Raw genomic sequence first — 21871 nt, forward strand, 5'->3', positions numbered from 1 at the left:
CAGATTTTGAAAAGATATAAGGAAATAAACTTACTGAAGTGTCAATGAACATTAATCAATCAATTACTCTGTCTTCATAAAGATGGCTTGGGTTCTCATTGTAATATTTCTTAAGATACCAACATGTCAATTTCATTTGTTTGTTCTGTGCTGAAAAATGATCCATGGCAGTCTGTAAATATGCAAACAATAAGGTATTTTACAGTAATATAAAAATCAAATATAGTATTAATATCTGTATTTTATGAATATGATCTACCCTAATACTTCAAGGCAGTAATTCAATGTTTAAAGCAATTTGGGGTGAAGCATGTCAAAGACAAGCTGGACATTACTCAATGAGAGGAATCCTAAATTACATAATGATCATCACAGAAAGGTGCATATGGTAAAGCCATTGAAATCTGAAAACCATTATTCTTGTACCTTAGCAAGAACTTTACCAATCCTTGTCCTTGGAAAACTTCTGGAACGACAGTGTGTTGCAGATCAACTGCTCCTGTTGCTGGATTCAAGACATCATACTGAAGAAAAGCTCTCTCTGTTTAAAATATAAAAGGAATGGCACATTTTAATATTCATCACAATATTGCAAACTTCTGGATAATTTTCATTTCTTCTAATGCAAAAAAAAAAAAAAAACCCAAATACTTTACTTGAATATACTTGGTGAAAGTGGTTAGGACACTGGTAACAAGGTAATTGACTGGCGGCGGCCAAGTGAGGGGTTGAGGGACCCACCCTCTCACTCGACTGCTGGCAAACACATTTTCTTTCAGCAAAGAGCACATGTAGGTTAGGTTTAAAGGTATGACTAATAAAAAAAAAATTGTTTAGCAATGGTGGCAGCTCCTACGGGGTAATTCTGAAGGATGACTTGAAAAAGACTCAGCAATCTCCCTTTCTAAAATGTCTACACACAAATGCACACAAGCTACTTAATTTTTTTTATGTCAAACAAAAGCTGTACTGTACAGACAAGGTAAATAAATACTGGAAACCCTTCATAATTCTGTGAACCTGAAGTTTTACAATAAAGGTTGGAAGAGAAGCAAAAATAATTAAAATAATTGTTCTAGCATCTCCTGATGTGCTGAACAACCATAAAACATAAAGCAATTAAGATATGATGCTTAAGTTTCACATCCCACTCAAGCACCATGACCACATAGAAAATAAAAACATCTTTAATCTACAATAGCTGAAGCAAATGTGAATGCTTAGAGGGCAGTGCCCCACCATACACCTGCCAGCTACAAATTAACCACCATCTTAGCAGGCTTCAACGACAGCTCCATAATAACACTAAGAATACAGTGCTATATGAAAAATGATGGTTTTAGTTTTCTGTTGAGAAAATTACTGTGATCTTAAAAACTAATGAGGCTAGGGGGCTGTTTTTTTTTTCAGGTCTGAGAAATAATTACTTTCACCGATAAAAATTCAAAAACTTACAAAATAACATTACATAGTGAATAGTATGTTAATGAGAAACAAAGAGATAGTGGTTATTTTCAAGAACAGGCTGCAAATGTAATATTGCCCTTAAGTTGGAAACGGTATCAATTCAAGATTATTTCAACTTATTAAGCATATGGCATTCATCCAGTACCAAAGAAAAAAAGTATGTAATGTTAAGGAACTGTCAATTAGCTAGGACATAACTGAGCATGAGTTTAGAAAATGCACACAATTATAAGTTTGCCTACATGTTTCTGTAATAAAAATGAAAAGCAATATACTATTTTCATTATGTAGATTATCAATACAAGGCAGGAGTAGGGATGCTCATATACACATATTTTCTAGCTACATATTTCCAGGTTTCTCTCTACTGTCTTAAAATGTACTATGCTATGCCAACATTTATCAAGCTATTTTCAGTATATCTTCAGCATTTTCCACAACCCCACAATACAATACCTTATAGTGAGCTCAAATCTGGGGACAAATGCCTAAATAGTACAACAGAAAATCAATCAGGTTGAGTATGAATGGGTCCAGCATACATAAATACTTCACTTGATATAAATTGACCCTAGGCTCATATATATCACTGATAAAATGCTGCCATTATTTTTATCTGTCCACCAGGCTATTCAAGCTCACCTTCATAAATTATTAATCTGTAATACAATAACCAGTAACTAGTGCATCCTAGAAAGCAAAAAGATATCACAAACTAACTGTCCCATGGTACATGCTGACTATGTAACTAAGACTACAAAAAAAATGTCTAAGATGCAATGGAACCACAACAGTTCAATCCTCAACCAAGGATTTCGAAATGGTTTAAGTATCCATATGTATAATGGTAAATGCTGCAGGTAAATGATTATTCACTTGTCCTTCACATTCCGCGCAGAAAAAATGCCAAACGTATCATGCAACAATTGGTATTATTTAATTTGATAATGGCAAGAAATCATACAGCAGTTTTTCTGAATTGATAAAGGCTATGCAATGGCTTAGTAGACACAACAATCTACGGAGAAAAAGATGACTCATTTTGGGCATTTTATCTTTAAGTTCAATGTAATACCTAAGCTATATTGTTAAATTTAAAAAACAATGCTTGCCTTTTTACAATGAGGTTACGCTAGAAAGCTCTAAACTTGGATACAAGTTGGTCATCTGGTAAGGTAGGCTAGGCTTCCTTAAAATATTATTCATTTGTGTAAAAATATTTTTATTTGACAGTAAAACAGTTAAGTGATGCTGGTATTCTTAACAAGTTTTGGAAAATTTTCAGTAAATGTTAAATTAATTCCTCGTCAGTGCCACCGACAATGGTTAGAAATGCACAGGCCTAACATACACTATAATCATTTGGAAATTAACATATTGGAATTAAAATATTATATAAGTTGAACGGGTGGGTGTTTTAAACCATCAGCCACCTTATGTTTGCATAACCTAAACAAACACGGATATCAGAATGATCACCTAGCTACCTAGTACTATTTATTTTTTTACCTTTTTCCTATTGTATGTAAAATTCCATGTGGTTTTCGTCGTGATGAACTTGCAGAGCTCCAACTTCCGTCGATGTCATCCTCGAACCCGGGATAAATCTGTTAGTTTGGCGAGACATTGACCGAAGCACGTAACGACCACTCATGATGTCTACGGAACGACAAATGATAACAGAATCAGCTGTTTTATGTAAACAATATCACTTGTAGTAGTGCAAGATTATGCTATCTTTGTATAAGCCCTTCTAGTTTTTTGTTGTCGCAGTCTGTTACACCACGATTGCATAAGTTTTTTCCTAATTCATTAGTTCGTAATCATAAAATTGCAGGAGAGATTTGATGGTTCATTAAAATGAGAACTTTACTTGTGGTACCAGACTAGATAACCTTAGAATATTCACTTGGATTTAACGACATCATAAAAAGACTGAAAAGTCAACTGAAGAAAAGTGACACAAAAATATTTTTGTACCTCCAAGTTTCATCTAAAAGGAAAAAGAAAAATACTATTACTATATCGTAAATAGTATTCATCAGTACTTGTACCTGATGAATGTAAATTCATGGAAATTTCCTTCATCATCTTATCCACGGCAGAGAGAACTCCAGGGATGGGAGATCATCGCAACATGTTACCTTTCTTAAGAGGGACCTTAGCTCCATGATGAAATTGATCAATATTCGTCAGCAGGAACACCTCCTGCCACACGAGGTACCTGTGAAGGGAAAGAATAAGATGAATTTTACTAATTCAACATGCAACCCTAAATGAAATCAAAATAAACCAAAGCTGAATGACATTAGTGTGGAATTGACCAAAGCTCAAATCAGAGTTTGATCTCCTCTGGCCTTGAAATTGCAAGACACGAAACTACAGTACGACTAGAGAGAATCGCTCAGTCGTGGCGATGCATCTCATTAGAAAGGACCAGATTCTTCCCCCAAAAATTAATAAGAAGCGTTCTATGGGGTACACCCAGTCAAGGGGTATTAACGCTCAAAGTTACAAATGAAAAGTAAGATGAATGGGATGAGTTGGTATAAGTGTCAGTGGCCAGGCCAGGTTCTGATAATAAACTTATTTGTTTTAAAAAGATCTGGTTATAAATTCACACACACACACACACACACACACACACACACACACACATATATATATATATATATATATATATATATATATATATATATATATGGGGATACAATCCACAATGAAGTAAATCCTCTTGTAGTTTAAAATAAATATATCTTGTACAGGATTAAAGCTTTCGACCATCAACTGTGGTCTTGTTCACTAAAGTGAACAAGACACTTTAGTGAACAAGACCACAGTTGATGGTCGAAAGCTTTAATCCTGTACAAGATATATTATTTTAAACTACAAGAGGATTTTACTTCATTGTGGATTGTATCCCCATTTACTTAGAGGTACGACATAGTACCTGGCTTCTGCATATATATATATATATATATATATATATATATATATATATATATATATATATATATATATATATATATAAATTTCGAAATATACAGAAAAAAACAGACTTCGAATTCACCATACACAATGTACTAAGTGATCTGATGTGTAGTATTAAGTCAGGGTCATGGTCATTCATACTTAACTGTTCAAATACTTGTATACTTCTTTATTAGATTCAGCCTTTCTAACTTTTCTTCTTCTTCCTCCCATCGCTTCCTAGTTTATATTTCTATGTATTTGCATATGCCTACGTACCATACGAATAGAGAAGCTCTATAAACATCCTCTATTGTACATTATACAGAGGTAAGATATTCACACTGATAAAAAAAGTAAAACGAGTAAAGAAGGCAAAATTTATTACTGTGAATTCTTCTCAAACACGCTTCGAAAGGGACTTTTGTATCTTCATAAACGAAACTTAAAATCAAAATAGGTTTTTACCAGTACATCGCCTACAACTCATATACGTGTTATGAATAAAATGTTGGCGATGACCTTCGCTCTGTGACGCCAGCTTGTCCTTGAAGGCAGTACCAACCAAACTGTAGGAAACAGTTCGACAAAGTTGACTACCTTTGTCATAGGTCCGCTTACAATCCTTTGACAAAGAATTGAATCTCAAGTTAGAAATGTCAGAAGTGACATTATTACCAATATAAACAGTTCATAGCAGTATTACCAGTATCAACAGTTCATATCAGTGTTGCTAATATCAACAGTTCATGGCAGTATTATCAATATCAACAGTTCATAGCAGTTTTACCAATACCAACTTTTCATACCAGCGATACCACACCAACTTTTCCATACCAGCGTACCAATATCAGCAGTCCAACACAGTATTACCTAATCACCGTTTATAGCAGTATTACCAATACAACTGTCCATGCAAGCACTACCAATATCAGCAGCTCATACCAGTATTACCTATACATCAGCTGTTCAAACCAGTATTACCCATATCAACAGTTCACAGGAGCATTATTAATATCAGCAGCTCTTACCAATATTACCTATATCAACAGTTAATAGCAAGTATTACCAATATGAACGGTTCACAGTACTATTCCCAATATAAAACAGTTCATAGCAGTATTACAATATCAAAAGTTCATAGCAGTATTACCAATATCAACAGTTCAAGAAACTATAAAAACTTAGAAATCACGAAAGAACGAAAAATCAGAACAGCAAGATAAAAAAAAAGAAGCATAGACATGCGCACACTTCACGTTCTTCTATAAGAAATAAAAGGACCAGACCTAATAAATCCCACTACATTACAAAACAGAGAGGAGAGAGAGAGAGAGAGATAGAGAGAGAGAGAGAGAGAGAGAGAGAGAATGTGACTATCCATAATTCCTGGGTGGACGGTGGCTTACCTCAATACATTAGAATACAGTTTTGTCCGTCATTGTGTTACTGCCTAGAAGTGCTAGCACAGGGTCAATATTTGAGCGAAAGAAGGACTGACTATCTTCTTCCGAGATCATTTATAAAAGCAGGAATATTAAAGCAAACAATAAGAAAGGAAAAGAAAATAGGAAAGTGAAGGAGAGAAGAAGAATGATCCTCAGATCTTTGTCACTTGATAGGATGGTCGGAATGCTAAATTTAGATTGCTAGAAATCTATAAAGGGAATCACCACAATCACGTTTTTCTAGTGCTGCTTCTCACATAGTAGAGAGAGAGAGAGAGAGAGAGAGAGAGAGAGTGAGGAGAGAGAGAGAGAGAGAGAGAAGAGAGAGAGAGAGTAAACTAAAACTCTGAAAATGTGCAAGTGGTAACGAGAAGAATACCTGAACTCTTCGACTGTAAGGATTGTTTTACAGGTAAGTCCACATTCGCTTTTGTTTCCCGTCTATCGTTTGGAAAGTGCCTAATTGACAATTATTATGTTCTAGAATTCCCCCAAAGAAATATTAAGGTTCATTATACCAACAATTAATGGTTTAGGTGTAAAGAGATATCTCTCCATAGGAAATGTTCAGTGGTTAATAAGCATTATATTGGGATAAGCCTGAGTGGTTAAAGTAGCGTTCATTACGACGTAAACGTCAAAACCCTACTCGTTTTGTTATTTTAAGTAAAAGTTAACGAAATTGGGAAGCATTTGCTATGACAAGTCTTACGAATCAATGGAAGTCAAGTATACCAAACCAATAATATGTTCAAATAATGTGGTACGTGCAGTTAAGTTACTTATTAACTTATCCTGGGAATTTTAGCATCACAACGAATCTCATCAATAGTTTCTCGTTTACGCATCTCATCTCACAGGAAACTGCTGATGCATGATGGGAAAGCCACTGGACAGTTTATTAAGCCAGCTGGGAACTGGACGATGGAATGTCCATCCACTTCGTTGCTTTGTCTTATTGTGAGTGATGAGTGATTTGGTCTAGAGTTTTTCTGTCATGGGGGGTTCTACTTTAGTAAGTAGCATTCTATATATATATATATATATATATATTATATATATATTATATATAATATATATATATATATTATATATATAAAGATAAAAAGGACCCATAAAAACACTATTTTAACGTTGCAACCATATTTTCGAAATATTTGATTGCAACGTTAAAATAGTGTTTCGTGCGCCTTTCATCTTCATATACTGTTGTGTATTATAGTAAAAAGGCATTCATATATATATATATTATATATATATATATATATATATATAATATAATATATATATATATATATATATATATATATATATATATACACACACACATACACACGCATATAATATATATACACACACACATAATATATATATAATATATATATATATATATATATAGTATATATATATATATATATATATATAGCTATATATTGCACAGATAGAAGGGTTATCGCACATTACAAAAAAGAATTCTAGTGTATATTTCACAAAGAAGAGATTCTAGTACATATTTCAAAGCAGAAAATATCTAGTTATTTGCTACATTTTCTATCCTAGAAAATAAATTTTTGCTCCAACTGCAAATAATCTATTTTGCCTAGACATGAAATCACCTAAAAAAAAAAAATTCAACGACCACAAAATATTTTCCCTTTTCAACATATTGTCATTTCAGTTTTTACCTGAAACCCTGAAGAAACGTTAATGGTTACTGTATAAAGCTCTTCACTGTGACACACCTTACAGGTTTCTCTCTGCCAGCCTACCACACTTTGGCGGGTGCCTTTTTCGTCCCGAGTCTGAACCACACTTGCAACCCACCAAGTTCTCTCATGAGTAGTAATGACTCAAATGGGGGTCCCTCTGTGTTGTAAGTAAACAAAAGACAGTATAGTCTTTGTAATAAAGGAGTTCTTGTACGGAATCTGCATTCCTACCAATGTCCTTCATGTTAATAAGTTTGTTTATTTGTCTATTTCTTCAAACGTCTTAATTCAAGGTGAATTTCACCATTTGAGCTGTTGATGATAAGGAAACATAGATTATAGTTACACTGCCTTCAATCCAATCATAAAAGGACATTCCTCGTGTCGTGTTTGTCGTTTATGGTTGCGAAAAAAGCCACTGCATAAAACCAGGTTTAAGTGAATAAAATATAAAACAGGAGCTTTCGTTCTTCGCTAAGGTACTCTTAAATTTGGTTTTATACAGTCGAGTTTTTTTTTGTTTTTTTTTTTTTTCAAGTTTCTCTTCTTGTTTCCAGCGCGATGCAGTTACCTTGCTGTTGAGCACAGTTTCTGGAAAAGTTGTTCAAGAAGAATGTACGACTTGGGTCTTTGATAACTCCACGTTCAGTACAACGCTCACCTCTGAGGTAAAACACCTGTGCTTATAAGGGTTACTAAGGCGGGATTGAGTCTTCTCTCGCTCACTGAATAACTTTAAATCCTCAATTTGTATTTGTACGGAAGACAATTACGTTACTATACTCGTTTTTTTCCATCTGTCCATCCGCCTGTGGTGTTTTCGCATGGTAACACTGCGCACCGGGCTTGAAATAGTTACGCTTTTTGTAAGTTTTAGGTAAATAAAAGGATATCTGAGTGTACATTTGCAACTGAAAAGTGTTCTAATAATTTACTGTATGCGAATACACCGTTAATATTCGAAATAGGATGTTATTTAAAGCCAGGGACGCAGTGTTACCATGCACAAACAACACAGGCGGATGGACAGCTGGAAAAAACAGAGTATAGTTACTGTAGACAGAAAACTGTCCCAGATAACTAGTAATTAGATCTTTAAGCCACAAATGTAATAAACTGCACAACATTTACACGAGTCTTAACGAAAATATTCTCTGTCTTATCGCCACATTTGGAAAGAAAGTTACCTTAATGAAATAAAATGTCCCTCATCGTAATTAATTACAAGATACGTTAAAATGGTACGTGGACTTAGCCACAAATGTAATAAAAGACAAAACTTGAAACGACTCTTCAAAACACGACACTTAAACGACTCTTAGAAAAAAAAAAAATGTATATCTTTTTTTGTAGCTAAATTCAAAATCAAACGCATCATTGTTGTGGAAGTGAGTATTTCCAATCTTATCAAGTTTCACAGACTACCTGTTCGACGTAGGCCTATTTTTATTTCATTTATTTATCCTTCTGCAGTTCAAGCTGGTATGTGGAAGGAAGGGCGTACCTCAGGGCCACCTTCAGCGGAATATATATGTTCGGTGTTCTGGTTGGCGCTCCGCTCATCGGGCTTCTAGCTGACAAGTAAGATAACGAACTTCATTTACTTTATTCTCTAAATACAAGTAAGATAACTAACTTCATTTACTTTATTCTCTAATACAATAAGATAACGAACTTCATTTACTTTATTCTCTAAATACAAGTAAGATAACTAACTTCACTTACTTTATTCTCTAGATACAAGTAAGATAACTAACTTCATTTACTTTATTCTATAAATACAAGTAAGATAACTAACTTCATTTACTTTATTCTCTAATATCAAGTAAGATAACTGACTCCACATTCTTTATTCTCTAAATGCAAGTAAGATAACTAAATAAATTACTTTATTCTCTAAATACAAGTAAGATGACTAACTTTACATACTTTATTCAAATACAAGTGATAACAAAACTTCACATACTTATTCTCTAAATACAATAAGATAACTAACTTCACATACTATTTCTCTAAATAAAAGTAAGATAACTAACTTCACATACTTTATTCTCTAAATACAAGTAAGATAACTAACTTCACTTACTTTATTCTCTAAATACAAGTAAGATAACTAACTTCGACATACTTTATTCTCTAAAAACAAGGTAAGATAACTAACTTCACTTACTTTATTCTCTAAATACACAAGTCACCCAAAACGATGCATATTACAGTCAAAACACAAAGTTGCCCATACTTTAACTCCCTGACGCTGGTACGTATTAACTGGCCGTGATATTTTCTTAATAAATGCGTTATCTTTTATTATCATCGCTATATTTGTAATGGATAGGCACGTGTTGTACTTAGCAGGGTATCTTGAAATGAGGGGGTTTTCCCTTCCCATTGCATAAAATCAACGGCACCAATGTAAAGCAATTCGATAATCGGTACAAATCAAAATGCATTTTGATATTTAGCCACTGTTGTGATGCCTTCTACAGGGTTGTCCATAAAGTCCCAGTACCACTGAGTACATAAATATACTTGTAATGGTAATGGGACTTTATGGACACCCTGTATATTCTCCAGGAACTCTGGCTATCAAGTAAATCAGCATTTTCAAATACTTGTTACTATTGCATGTCTTTTTTTTTTCATTCTTCCTTGGGTTGAATTATGGACCACCCTGTATATTCTCCTGGAACTCTGATTATCAAATAAAGCAGCATTTTCAAATACTTGTTACTAATTGCATGGTATATATATATATATATATATATATATATATATACATATATATATATAGATATATATATTTAATATATATCATTATTTTTTATTAATTTTTTTTTTTTCTTTTTTTTTTATTTATTAATTTTTTTTTTAATTCTACCTTGGGTTGAATTTTCTTCTCTTCCAGATACGGTCGCAAACCCACCGTTGCTATCGGGTCGCTGATGTATTCAGCGATAGCCATAGCTTCCTGTTGGCTGCCCTCATTTCCCTTACCCTCCTCACAGCTCGCTTTCTGATGGGCACAATGCATTCCACAATCATCACGGCGGGCTACATTCTCGTAAGGAAGTCTCTATACATGCATACTCCACCACCATGGAAGTCAATGGTATAGAGAGGGACAAGATCATACTTAAAAGGTCAAAGGTCAATGTCGAATTCGTCTTTGGTAATAACTTCTGTATTGCAGCAGATGTGCAGAGAGATTCAAAGGTCAAACAGAGTTACAATTGGCGGGGTCACATTCGTTTTATTATTTTGGGTGCTTGTTTGTTTCTTTGTATGGTGTTTTCTACGTTGCATGGAACCAGTATGGTTATTCAGCAACGGGACCAACGGCTTTACGTGACTTCCGAACCACGTCGAGAGTGAATTTCTATCACCAGAAATACACATCTCTCACACCTAAGTGGAATGCCCGAGAATCGAACTCGCGGCCACCGAGGTGGCAGGCCAAAACCATACCGGTCACTCCACTGAGGCGCTATTATTTTGGATGTAAATATAAATTTCAGAAAAAAAAGAAGCCACTACGTGTAAATTCAAAAGATATAAGCGAGATAGCTTCAATCGATATAAAGCAAAATGCTAAGTAATGAAGATATAGTTGCTTGGGGAAAATAAAACTAGAATAGCTGCGAATATTTTTCTGACCAAAATATATTGGGAATTTGGCAGCGAATCCTTATAGTGGTTCATCAGCAAAAGAAAAAAAAAACAAGCCATTTATACACATTTTAAGACGTTTCTTTTGTCATATAGTGGTATCTTTTTAAAAAACCTCATTTGATAGACGTGGATTTATATATATATATATATATATATATATATATAAAGGCCATTTACACTCGAAGCGGTTTCTTTTGTCATATAGTGGTATCTTTATAGAAACCTCCATTGAGAGACGTGGATTTATATAAAAAAATATGCCATTTATAAAAATCTTAAGATGTTTCTTTTGTCATATAGGGTATCTTTTAGAAATCTCCTTTGAGAGATGTGGCTTTGGAAAAATACTAGGCCAGTTATACAAATCGAAGGTTTTTTTGTTTTTGTCATATAGTGGTATCTTTTTAGAAACCTCATCTGAGAGATGTGGATTTATAAGAAAAAAATGGACCATTTATACAGATGAAAATGTTTTTTTTTTTATCATACAGTGGTATCTTTCAAGAAACCTCATTTGAGAGACGTGGATTTATAAAAAAAAAAAAAAGGGCCATTTATAAACATCGAAGCGGTTTCTTTTGTCATGCAGTGGTATCTTTTTAGAAACCTCCTTTGAGGACGTGGATTACAAAAATAAATAAAACGTAACCCTAACATGCCCTGTTCTTCGCAGCTTTGGAAGTGTCAGAGCCCCGTTCTCCGATCTGTGATGGGCATCGTGCTGTACCTCCCTTGGGCGATGGGCACGATGGCCCTCGGGGGATTCGCTTACTTCGTCAAGGACTGGAGGAACCTACAGCTGCTCATCTCACTCATGTCGTTGCCTTTTCTTCCAGCTCTTCTGTGAGTCACCCACTGGACTTTGTTTATGTTTGTATTATCTAGATGCCTCAATTTCAAGTAGGCTTTGTACGTAGGCTTGTTCCATATGAATTGGTGTTCATGTTGTGTTTAATAATAATAATAATAATAATAATAATAATATAATAATAATAATAATAAAGAAAATAAAGAAGAACCTATATAAAATTAATGTAGCTGAGGCAACAATCATATTAAAAAAAAATAATAATAAAATAATACTAATAATAATAATAATAATAAACTCAAAATATATATATATATATACAGTAATCCCCATTCTCTGTGACAGAAATTGTATAATTGCAAACAATCACATAGAAAGAAATACACATTAATATATATATATATATATAATATATATATTATAGATATATATATATATATATATATATACATACATATATATATATTATATATATTATATCTACATACATATATATATATATATATATATATATATATATATATATACATACATATATATATATATATATATATATATATATATATATATATATATATATATGTATGTATATATATAGATATATATATCTATATATAATATATATATATATATATATATATATATACATATATATATAATTCGCATATCCGTTTAAGAGGAGTGTCTCCACAGCAAAAGAAGACAAAATTACTGACATAATTCCGTCCATTACCCCTGCTAAAGTCAAAGATGAGCCTCTTAAGCAGAAAACTTCTGCAACATTAACCGCGCCACACCACCTCCACACACACACACACACACACACACGCGCGCGCGCACATCTGTCAAGAATAGATACTCTTGCTTCCTTGTTACTAAGAATAATGTATTTCAAAATAATTTCTTTTCTCCTCCTGTCAATAATTCATTAGCGCTCCGTCCACCTCAATCTTTATTCCCATCTATCGCCAACATTTGCATTTAAGTAAACCAGCTCAGCTACCTCTCAACAAATCCTTCCAAAAAGATGATTTACTCTATCCACGAAACATTACACCTTTCAATTTCACTTTCCCATTCCTGAACCAAGCAAGTTATTCTGACAGCTTCTCTCCTGTGCATTGTGATACAGCTTCTCTCCTGTCAGGCACATTCTTGGCGCTTGACAACAAGTACCTTGTACTGGGTATAATGAATTCCTAAGGCTTATCTTTACCTTTGAATTATCCTCAAAATATCGCAAAACGGCTGGAGTCTCATCTGACGTGACTGATCATTTGAATCGCCAAATCTCTTGCAGCATTATTTTATAGAAGTTTAAAGTGTATCCAATAATGAATTCGATGGAATTCGGTGCCACATTTATAATGAGAACGCTTAGCTTTATATTGTACAATTTAAGGATGGAATGACTTGCGAAACAATTTTCATGATATAGACGTCAAAAAATGGGTTGAAAAGGTACGTGTCCACATACTAGGGCAAAACTAAATTCATATATATATATATACAGAGAGAGAGAGAGAGAAGAGAGAGCCTATCTTATTTCACATTTTGATGATAACATTATTCGTTGAAAATTATATATAATATATATATATATATATATATATATATATATATATATATATATATATATATATAGAGAGAGAGAGAGAGAGAGAGAGAGAGAGAGAGAGAGCCTATCATATTTCACATTTTGATGATGCATTATTCGTTGAAATTATAATACATTATATATATATATATATATATATAGATATATATATATATATATATATATATATATATATATATATATATATAGAGAGAGAGAGAGAGAGAGAGAGAGAGAGAGAGAGAGTAAGAGCCTAGCCTATCTTATTTCACATTTTGATGATTTTATATAGTATATGCATTATTCATTGTGGTCAAGAGCTACCCAATGACCTTTTTGCAAAAACTGGAAATGAATAAACTGAGAGAAATTTCCCTTTTGATTATTATTCCCTCCTTGCCACAGGATTCTGGACGAGTCTCCCAGATGGCTGGTTGTGAGAGGTTACTATCATCATGCGTTGCATGTCCTCCAAAGGGCTGCCCGGTGGAATAAGGCCGTCCTACCCCGCCCCATAGGATACTGCAGATCGTCAAAGGCGGACAGAAATGACGTAAGATTCTGCACATCAACACATTACTATAGTGGAGTCACATCACCCGTGCATCTGATGTCTAGGCCAGTTCTTAACGACGCACCTGATTGGCTGTTATCTGATAACCAATCACAGAACTGGAAACTCTCAGTCTCTCTGGAGAGTTCATAGGCAGGATGTATGTTCCAACTCTCTTGAGGGGATGCTTAGGAAAGACTTATCCCTCAGGAGAGGTGGAACCTACATCCTGCTTGTGTGAACTCTCAAGAGAGACTGAGAGTTTACAGGGCTGGAAACTCTCAGTCTCTCTCAAGAGAGTTCACATAGGCAGGATGTATGTTCCACCTCTCCTGAGGGATGCTTTTGAAAGACTTATCCCTCAGGAGAGGTGGAACATACATCCTGCCTATGTGAACTCTCTCTCGAGAGAGGCTGAGAGTTTTCCAGCCCTGTGACTGGGCCTTTATCAATAGCCAATCAGGAACGTCGTAAGGGACTGACCTAGACATCAGATGCACGGGTGATGTTAATCTATTATAGTCTCCCTCTCTTATGTTTAGTTATGACAATCACAAAGTAGCCTATTTGCTTAAATAAATAGAATGTTCTGCACTTGAATCAATACCATTTTGTTAGAATTTAGATTTTACAGTAGTTGCAATTATGGTTACTTAGTAGATGCTGATGTTTATACAAATAATATATATATATATATATATATATATATATATATATGTATGTGTGTGTGTGTGTGTGTGTGTGTGTATTTTCGGAGAATTCTATCTCTGAAACATAGTATGTTATTTTCTATATTTTGGCGTTTTTATGGGCTCCTTTTATTAGATGGAATTCTGTTGTAACAGACCATTTTTTACCAGTCACACACACACATATACAATATATATACTACAGTTAACGACAGAAATGTTAGTTTTCAGTAACAAACATTTAATTTTAAACAGAAATCCTGTCGCGTTATCAGAAACCAGATAAAAAGGAAATGACCACATCACCAATTCCATATCAGCAGCACCATCACGAACAGTTTTACTCTTTATTATCGTCGTTATCATTAACATCGTCGTTACTGCTGGTACTACTATCATTAACGTATCTCTCTGAATACTTCTGACTTCTAAATCCGTAGGTGTCCCCTCTTGAAACCCGCCGAAGACAACTGCAAGGGAAATTCCCTCAGCGCCCTTCAGGGATGTTCATCCTGTTGCGGTAAGTCTCTCATCCTCTTCTTTCATTTCAACTTCAGTGTTCAGGATACGCAGTGCCTTCGTGCAGATAAACATTTGTTTTAGAAAGGCATCGTTTTTTTTCTTTTTTAGGCATCGAGATTTTTTTTGTTTTTTTTCAAAAAGTATCGGAGATTTGTTGTTTTCAAAAGTATCTGAGATTTAAAAAAAGTATCAGATTTTTTGTTTTCAAAAAGTAACGGTTATTTTTTGTTTTATAAAAAAGTATAGGAGATTTTTTTTTTCAAAAAGTATCGGAGATTATCTGTTTTCAAAAAAATCTGAGATTTAAAAAAAGTATCAGATTTTTTGTTTTAAAAAAGTATAGGAGATTTTTTTTCAAAAGTATCGGAGATTTTGTTTTCAAAAAGTATCGGAGATTTTCTGTTTTCAAAAAGTATCGGAGATTTTTAGTTTTCAAAAAGTATTGGAGATTTCTTGTTTTCAAAAAGTATCGGAAATTTTTTTTCAAAAAGTATCGGAGATTTTTTCTTCAAAAAAGTATCGGAGATTTTTTTCCAAAAAGTATCGGAGATTTAAAAAAATATATATCAGAGATTTTTTGTTCACATAAAGCATCGAAGGTTTTTTTTTTTTTTCAAAAAATATCGGAGATTTTTTTTCCAAAAATATCGGAGATTTTTTTCAAAAGTATCGGCGATTAAAAAAAGTATCGGAGATTTTTTGTTTCACAAAAAGTATGGGAGATTTTTTTTTTTTCAAAAAGTATCGGAGATTTATAAAAAAAGTATCAGAGATTTTTTGTTCACAAAAAGTATCGGAGATTTTTTTTTCAAAAAGTATCGGAAATTTTTTAAAAGTATCGGAGATTTTTTGTTTTCAAAAAGTATCGGATATTTTTTTTTTTAAAGTATCGGAGAAATTTTGTTTTCAAAAAGTATCGGAGATTTTTTTTTCAAAAAGTATCGGAGATTTAAAAAACAAGTATCGGAGATTTTTTGTTCACAAGAAATATAAGAGTTTTTTTGTTTACAAAAAGTATCAGAGATTTTTTCTTATTTTAAAAAAGTATCGATTTAACAAAAAAAAGTAACGGAGATTTTTTTTTTTTTTCAAAAAAGTATCGGAGGATTTTTTGTTTTCAAATTAGTCTCCGATTTTTCCAAAAAAGTAACGGAGATTTTTTTTTTTAAAGACACCGGAGATATTTGTTCTAAAAAGACATCGGGGATTTTTTCAAGTACAGCAACATAACCCATTAGGCTTCAAGTGCAGACAGCAACGTAACCCAACACAATATCCCGCCATTTTAATAAATGACACTATTTCATTTTGGAACGCCATTCATTCCAGGACTCGCAGACTCCGCACCATCACCCTGGCCATGTACGTCAACCACCTGATCGTCAGCATGGTCTACTACGGCCTTGCCCTCAGCGGAGGTCAGCTGAGCGACAACCCCTTCGCCTACATGGTCCTCATGGGTTGGTCGAGGTCCCCGCCTACACTGTGGTCATTCCTATCGTGGTGAGTTTCGGAAGACGCTCTCCCACCCCCGTCTCCTTCTTCCTGTTCAGCGGAGTGGTTCTTCTAGCGCTTCCCTTCATTCCCAAAGGTAAATCAAACTATATAAATAAATATATATATATATATATATATAATATATATATATATATATATATATATATATATATATAAAAAGGAGCTCATAAAACGCCAAAAATATGAAAGAAAGTTAAGTACTATATTTCAGAGACTGCTGTCTATCTCTCTCTCCTCGGGTATAGGTAATGAATGAGAGAAAAGTTACAGAAGAGAGAGAGAGAGAGAGAGAGAGAGAGAGAGAGAGAGAGAGAGAGAGAGAGAGAGAGAGAGCAGTCTCTGAAATATAGTACTTACTTTCTTTCTATATATTTTGTGTTTTTATAGGCTCCTTTTATTAGATGGAATTCTGTTGTAACAGAACATTTTTTCAAGTCATTAAAAAAAAAATAAAAAAAAAAAAAAAAAATATATATATATATATATATCATATATATATATATATATATATATATATATATATATATATATTCAAAATAAAAAACTAAATGCAAGGTTATTTGCTTTGCGTCGCTGTAAAGGTTAGTGCCTTCAGCATACCTCACGGAGTGTACTGCAGGCATAGGTTGTTTGCAGCGTCCCTTCCCTAAACTCGTTTTCGGCTGAGCTGCGACCCTTTCATTCCCTTTACTATACCGTCGTTCATATTCCCCTTTCTTTCTTCATCTTACTTTCCAACCTCTCTGGACAATAATTGTTTGAACGCTATTTTCAGCGCTGAATGACTTCATACGTCCCAGCGCTTGGCCTTAAATATTCTATTCCGATTCCAATTCCAGTATTTTTTTGTATTCAACAAAAGTAATATTGTTCGAATTTTCGTGAGGTTATTGTGCTGCAGTGTTAATGCCTTCAGAATTAAGTCCCAATTTCATTTTCCTACCCCATTATCCTTCAGGATTCGCGAGCATAAGGGCTTTAAGTTGTCCCTTTCAACATCCTCCATAAAAAAAAAAAAAAAAAAAATGAAAAAAAAAATCTTCGTCCTAAAAAAAAAAAAAAAAAAAAAAAAAAAAAAAAAAAAAAAAAAAAGTGTAGGCTCAAGAAGAAGGCGAAACAAAGCTGCAACTAATCGTAATATCAACCATCTTCACCTCTACAAACTTCCTTTACATCCTTCGCTGCTCCAATCTCACCTTGCAGGATGCGGCTGGGTGATGGTGACCTTGGCCCTGGCGGGGAAGATGACCATCACCTCGGCCTTCCAGATCCTGTCGCTCTATTCCTCGGAGCTCTTCCCGACGGAGGTCAGAACCTGGGGCACCAGCACCGCCTTCATGATGTCCAGGGTGGGCTCCGTGGCTTCCCCCTTCATCACAGAGTACCTGGTGAGTTCAAGGAACTCTCTCTCTCTCTCTCTCTCTTTCCCTTACGTCAAGTAGTTAAGTATATGCCCTAGTCTAACAAGACCACTGAGCTGATTACCAGGTCTCCTAGGGCTGGCCCGAAGGATTAGATTTCTATTACGTGGCTAGGAACCAATCAGTTCCTTAGAAAACGGGGCCTACAGCTTACTGTGTAGGAACCAATTGGTTCCTCAGCAACGGGACCTACAGCTTATTGTGTAGGAACCAATTGGTTCCTTCGAAACGGGACCTACAGCTTATAACTGTGTAGGAACCAATTGGTTCCTCAGCAACGGACCTATACAGCTTACTGTGGGATCCGCACCACATGATATCGAAAAATTAATATCTGATCACCAGAAATGAATTCCTCTGGTTCCGCATTGGCAGCAGCGGCGTGCGAGCGAAACTCAGGCTACCAATTGATAGTTGTTGTTTGTTTGTATGGTGTTTTTACGTTGCATGGAACCAGTGGTTATTCAGTAACGGGACCAACGGCTTTACGTGACTTCCGAACCACGTCGAGAGTGAACTTCTATCACCAGAAATACACATCTCTGACGCCTCAATGGAATGCCCGAGAATCGAACTCGCAGCCACCGAGGTGACACGCCAACACCTAGCAGACCACGCCACTGAGGCGCTCAAATTGATAGTTGAGTAAGCAACCCACTCGTTTAATGAGGAGCTTCCTTATGGCAAGAGAATCGATGAGACCACTAATCGACATCAAAAAGTATTTCCAGTGTCTCTGAATTTAAATAATCTATAATTTTGACTTATGAACTGAACTCCCTTCTGGCATGGGTGGTAGCCCGCTCTCTCTCTCTCTCTCTCTCTCTCTCTCTCTCTCTCTCTGAGATATGTAGCATTTAGACGGCCTTCCCGCCTGCCTATACGATGGAGCAGTGATTATACTTTAAGAAGTATAGCCTCACCAACATATAACTTTCGCTTATTCTCGATCCTTTTCGTTTTCTTAAAAAAAAAAAAAGAAAAAAAACCTCAAATGAAATTTAACTCCACGATCTTTGTCGCGTCTTGCTTATTCAGTCAATACTCCCCCTTCTATAGCAGTAACTGACAGCTCAGGGACATCAAAGTAAGAGGATTTTGTTCTTTTCAAAAATCAAATTGAAGGGGGTTTTCAATCTGGTAATCTGTAGTTTGTTTGTTTGTTTGTTTGTATGGTATTTTTACGTTGCATCTAACCAGTGGTTATTCAGCAACGGGACCAACGGCTTTACGTGACTTCCGAACCACCAGAAATACACATCTCTCACACCTCAGTGGAATGCCCGAGAACCGAACTCGCAGCCAACGAGGTGGCAAGCCAACACCAAGCCGACCACGCCACTGAGGCGCTCTGGTAATCTGTAGTCAATTCGTTCCCCCTCCTGCCTTCCTTCTTTCCTTCCTTCAGCCTCTCCCTTCTTCCGCAGGGCACCTTATGCATGTGGGCACCGTCGGTTGTTTTCGGCGCCGCCTCCGTCGTGGCTGGGTTGGCCACCTTGGCACTCCCGGAGACGCAAGGAGTGGCACTGCCAGACACCATTGAGCACCTGGAGAAAAGGGTGAATCTGACCCCGAGCAGGTAAGTGTTCCACGGGATCCTAGAACCTCCAATGAACAAAGATCCACATCTCCTTCATTTTATGGTCAATTAAGCTGAACATTACAATATAAACCGTCAAAGAATGATTACCTAATTCATCTCTTTCATTTTATGGTCATTTAAGCTGACATTACAATATAAACAGCAAAAGATGATTACCTAATTCATCTCCTTCATTTTATGGTCATTTAAGTGAACATTGCAATATAAACCGCAAAAGAATGATTACCTAATTCATCTCCTTCATTTTATGGTCATTTAAGGTAAACATTACAATACAAACCGTAAATGAATGATAGGTATTCTTGACGCTCAGAAAGACCAAGTAACTCCTATCCTAAGTCGCCCAAATTAATATTTACAAGGCATAGAGAATCTACAGAGAGAGAGAGAGAGAGAGAGAGAGAGAGAGAGAGAGAGAGAGAGAAAATGGGGGTGGGGTGGGCGGAGGCAATTATATCTAAAAACACTGCTTAGGACGGTCGCATCGCTGAGAGAGAGAGAGAGAGAGAGAGAGAGAGAGAGAGAGGAGAGAGAGAGAGAGATGACAAATAAGTTTGATGAATGCAATGTTCGAGGTGATACTACGAATCATTATTACATATAGTAATAATAAAATAATAATAATAATAATAATAATAATAATAAAATAATAATAATAATAATAAAATAATAAAGGCCTACCCTTTTTTTATTTTCTAGGAAATATCTTTCAATATCTCCAGGATTTTACTTTCGATAATAATAATGATAATAATAATTAATGAAGAATAACAAAAAAGGCCTCTTTTATCATTTCCAGGATTATCTTTTGATAATAATAATTAAATAATTAATAACAAAAAAAAGCCTCTTTTATCATTTCCAGGAATATCTTTCGATATTTCCAGGATTATCTTTCGATAATAATAATAAATAATAATAATAATAATAATAATAACAAAGAAGCCTCTTTTAACATATCCAGGAATATCTTTCAATATTCCAGGATTATCTTTCGATAACAATAATAATTAATAATAATAACAAAAAATGCCTCTTTTATTAATAATTAATAACAAAAACCTACTTTATCATTTCCAGGAATATCTTTAGATATTTCCAGGATTATCTTTCGATAATATTAATGATAATTAATCATAATAATAACACAAGCCTCCTTTATCATACCCAGGAACATCTTCCGATTCCTGATGCGAGACCCCCAGTCCCGACGCGGTTCAACAACTTACCCCGGACGCCCAAGAAACGAATCTTCGGTCGTGCAGCAAGCTCGCCAGAACTACAGTCAGCAGATCGCTGCGATACGCGAACAGCTGCTGCTGCAGCAACAGCAACAGCAACAGCAACAGCAGCAGACTCACCAACAGCAGCAGCAACCCCTGCAACCCCTGCTGCATGCATGCCTCCATGCCAACTGCCTCATAATGGAAGGATGTCTCCCATTTGACCATGATCGATGTACTGTCTATTGCCTTTGCAACGAGATTGTCAGCTGCCCTGATCTTTTGGGGGGGAAGGAAGGGGGGCGCGGGGGGGGGGGGGGGGGGGGAGGGTAGAGCCTTCAATAGGATGCACGGGTGTTGCTTGACCTAGGGTGACCCGGGGTGTTATATATAGGTGATTGTCTAGGTATGAAGTATATTGGGTTAGAAATGTATCCTCATGCTAGGTTTTGAAAGTGTGGCGTCTGAATAGAATTTGGGAAGTTACGGGGTACTTGCGTAAAATAAGTTTACGGGGTATTTGCGTAATAAGTTTTACGGGGGGGTATTGCGTAAAATAAGTTTACGGGGTACTCGCTTAAAATAATTTACGAGGTACTCGCATAAGAAAATACGTTTACGGGGTACTTTGCATAAAATAAGTTTACAGGTTGTCTGGTCTGATAAAGATTCTA

The 21871-nt window shown here is 35.2% G+C and overlaps 1 long non-coding RNA gene and 1 pseudogene across 3 annotated transcripts in view; one reads left to right on the plus strand and one right to left on the minus strand.

Annotated features, from left to right (window-relative positions):
* Nucleotides 1–21871, minus strand: part of LOC135213431 (uncharacterized) — a 105743-nt gene continuing 83872 nt past the window's right edge. Inside the window, exons 2-5 of one of the 3 annotated variants that reach the window (XR_010314121.1) lie at nt 3522–3691; nt 2977–3126; nt 427–541; nt 1–172 (exon numbers count right to left, since the gene is read on the minus strand). This is a non-coding gene — a long non-coding RNA (uncharacterized LOC135213431). Of the gene's footprint in view, nt 173–426; nt 542–2976; nt 3166–3521; nt 3692–21871 lie in introns of those variants that run through there. The other 2 variants (XR_010314122.1, XR_010314120.1) reach the window with 2 other exon arrangements.
* LOC135213222 (organic cation transporter protein-like) overlaps nt 6763–21871 on the plus strand; it is a 41550-nt pseudogene continuing 26441 nt past the window's right edge.

Source organism: Macrobrachium nipponense, chromosome 42, assembly GCF_015104395.2.
Source record: "Macrobrachium nipponense isolate FS-2020 chromosome 42, ASM1510439v2, whole genome shotgun sequence".
In the NCBI taxonomy this organism is placed as follows: domain Eukaryota; kingdom Metazoa; phylum Arthropoda; class Malacostraca; order Decapoda; family Palaemonidae; genus Macrobrachium; species Macrobrachium nipponense.